Source organism: Nicotiana attenuata, unplaced genomic scaffold, assembly GCF_001879085.1.
Source record: "Nicotiana attenuata strain UT unplaced genomic scaffold, NIATTr2, whole genome shotgun sequence".
NCBI lineage: Eukaryota > Viridiplantae > Streptophyta > Magnoliopsida > Solanales > Solanaceae > Nicotiana > Nicotiana attenuata.
Window position 1 is genome coordinate 504656 of NW_017670599.1, and position 3773 is coordinate 508428.

At 35.0% G+C, this 3773-nt stretch overlaps 1 pseudogene; it reads left to right on the plus strand.

Moving 5' to 3' along the window:
• The first annotated feature begins 533 nt into the window (after positions 1-533).
• The window catches only part of LOC109241390, a 9098-nt pseudogene continuing 5858 nt past the window's right edge, over positions 534-3773 (plus strand).

Here is a 3773-nt window from a genome sequence, read left to right on the forward strand (position 1 = left end):
TACCTATATAAAAATTAATTTTGATCACTTGGCTAAAACTGATTTTTTTAATCACTTCGGTTGGTTTTGTAAATAATATATATATATACATATATATATATATATATATATATATATATATATATATATATATATATATATATGTATGTATGTATGTATATATATATAAATACATATATGTGTGTATATATACAAGTACTTTTATATAGGCATTATTTGTTATGTGTGTATGTATATATACATATATGTATTTAATATCTTAGTAAATTAAGTTTGAAGGAAAGTTGTTCTCGCATTTAGTATAGTATGATGATATGACACGATCATGATTCAATAGCCCGCCTTCTTCTATACTTGCTGCTATATAATAACTCCTCAGCTTTCAAAATTTAGTAACACTCTAACTTAGGCTTAGACAGTGGACAAAAGAAAAAACTCAAGAACATTCCATAAAAGATCTAATTAAACATCAGTATAAGAAAAAAAAAAAGCTAGAATTTCTTGCACTTTGATTGAGTGGTTATTGGTTCAAAATGGAGCCAGAAAATATAAGTGATTTAAGAGGTAGTAGTTTGAGAGGGAGCTTAAAGTTAAGTGTGAATAGTAATTCTATATGGAGGAACAATGGTGTGGAAATCTTTAGTCGTTCGTCAAGAGATGAAGATGATGAAGAAGCTCTTAAATGGGCAGCTCTTGAAAAACTTCCAACATTTGATCGTTTAGAAAAGGTCTCTTGTTTGGATCTCAAGGTGCAGCTTCTGAAGTTGATATACATGATCTTGGTTTCCAAGAAAGAAAGAACTTGCTTGAAAGGCTCGTGAAAATCGCCGATGAGGATAATGAGAAGATCTTGTTGAAACTCAGGCAAAGAATTGACACGTAAGTGAATGCATCTTTTTTTCCTCTGTGTGTGGTTTTTTCTTCTTTGGGCTATATTGTTGGACAAAAATATGAATGATACTAAGTTATGGTGATCAAACGTCAGTAAGATTAGTATATTTACTTTAGATTCAATGTTTGTTAGGAGTCTTCGAGCCATGTTAGAGATTTATATGCTATTAGAAAGTCTCGAGATCTTGTAGTGTTAGAGAAATAAAAGGGTATTTCAGTGTACTAAGCTCCCGCTATGTGGAAGGTCTAGAGAAATGGTCGGACCACATTGGGCCTTATTTACATGGAGTCTTACCTTGCATTTCTGCCAAAGGTTATTTCTGCGGCTTGAACTCGTGACCTCCTAGACACAGGGCAACAATATTGCCATTGCACCAAGCCTCTCTTGAACTTGAGCAAAACTAGTTTTCATAATATTTAACTGAGACGGGCTTATATAGAGAGCTATGGACAATGATGATTCATATAGTCAGTCAGACTTGCTTAAAATTGAGACGCAGTAGTTGTTATAGTGTGGTTTATCTATGAGTAGTTGACATTGCTTTTTTTTTTCTTCTTTTTACAGAGTTGGGATAGAGTTGCCATCAATAGAAGTAAGATATGAGCATCTAAATATTAAGGCAGATGCATATATGGGAAGCAGAGCTTTGCCTACATTTATCAACTTCATGACTAATTTTCTTGAGGTAAAAATCTAAAAGAAAATTTAATTTGAAGTATCAATTCTCATTTACTAAAAAGATGTTAGTAACTAACATTTTATTCATCTTTTGGGGTTCATAGACAATGTTGACCTCTCTCCATATCCTACCAAATCAAAAAAGGAAACTCACTATTCTTAATGATGTGAGTGGTATCATTAAGCCTTGCAGAATGACTTTGCTTTTAGGACCTCCAGGTTCTGGGAAAACTACTCTATTATTAGCTTTGGCTGGAAAGCTTGACCCTTCCCTTAAGGTAAGTTATATGTATTGATAGAAAAAATTATGAAGGAAAATATTCTATTATAAATCTCTGGAAGCTCTCTACAATTCTTTATTTCTTCCACCCATAAAATAAGTTATCAATACCCCTATTTATAATAGTATAAAACCTATTTCAACTAAAAACAAAAAAACATATTCCTATATTTATTCTAAGTGCAAATCCTATTTATATATGAATTAAATAAATCAAATCTTAAATAATTAAGGTTTCCTACTACAACTTTGAATTAGTTTTCCAACATTCTCCCGTAATTCAAAGTTGTATACGTCTGGCTTGTCGTTGTGCAGTTATGTTGGAGCACTTCTCTCCAACTTTCACTTTTGATGAAGCACATGTCTCCATCCCTCAATTTATTGAAGCACCTGTCTCTAACTCACGTTGATGCATTTTGTCACCAACCGTTTATGCACTTTGTCACCAACACTCAATTTTTGTTGAAGCACCTGCCTCCAACTCACGTAGATGCACTTTGTCACCAACACTCAATTTTGTTGAAGTACTTGGAAACTTACGTTGATGTACTTTGTCACCAACACTCAATTTTTGTTGAAGCACGTGTCGCCAACTCACGTAGATGCACTTTGTCACCAACACTCAATTTTGTTGAAGCACCTGTTAACTCACGTTGATGCACTTTGTCACCAACATTTAATTTTGTTGAAGCACCTGTCTCCAACTCTCGTTGATGCACTTTGTCACCAAATGCTGATGCACTTTGATATGAATTAAATAAATCCAATCCTAAATAATTAAGGTTTCCTTCTACAACTTTGAATTAGTTTTCCAACAAATAAGTTGTCATTTTTACCAGGCTACCAATTAATGCTATCAAAACCGTCGGTGCATAGAACTTAAACTCCAAACCAAATGTATGTAATGAAATAACAAATTCTAATTTTCTGAATTTTTTTTGGTTGTGGAAATCAGGTTACTGGGAAAGTGACCTATAATGGACATGAAATGAATGAATTTGTGCCACAAAGAACTGCTGCTTATATTAGCCAGCATGATTTACACATTGGAGAAATGACTGTGCGAGAAACCTTGGAATTCTCTGCTAGATGCCAGGGAGTTGGCTCCCGTTATGGTTAGTATTTTCTGTTGAGATTTAACTAAAGTAGATATATCGCTTGATGTTTCTTGGAACAATTTTGTAGATATGTTGGTTGAACTGTCAAGAAGAGAGAAAGCAGCTAAAATCAAGCCAGATCCTGATATTGATATCTTTATGAAGGTAAAAGACTATTACTAAATCATGTTTAGATGTTGTTGGGCTAAAACATCCCTACGATGTCGTCAATCTTTCCTCGATGCGGGATTTGAACTGGTGACTTGGGACACCATTAATTATCCCAAGTGGCGACTCTGAATTTTAATTGAAATAAATCCCGTTTCGATTGTCCTTTAATTGGAAAAACTCCTTAATACCCTTCCGGGGGTGTAGGGAAAAGGATGTGTGACAGCTCTGGCGACTCTGCTGGGGATCGAACCCAGAACTGCGATTCAGGGTTCAAGAATTCGAGCTTAGATAAATTGTTATATTTGGCTTTATCTGATTTTGTTACATGTTTTGGCCTAATGTGCTAACTGTTGCTTTTACTGCTTTGATATTCTGTGAACTGTATATAAACTGCTCCGAAACCCTTCCTCTCTCTGAGTCTTCTAAATCATGGAGAAGGGTGCACTTCGTGTGGCTTCTGTTCTGTTAACTCAGCCTCATGCCGGATCCCTAGTAGGAGCATTTGTTGCATCACGTGCATTTGACTTAGGGGACTCAACACAGGGGTTGGGTCCGTTTAGGACAGGTGTACCCAGAATCAAAGACCATCCTGATGCATATTTTACGTGCTACTTGTGCATTTATTTGCTTCGGGTTTGCATGCTGACCGGCTTTT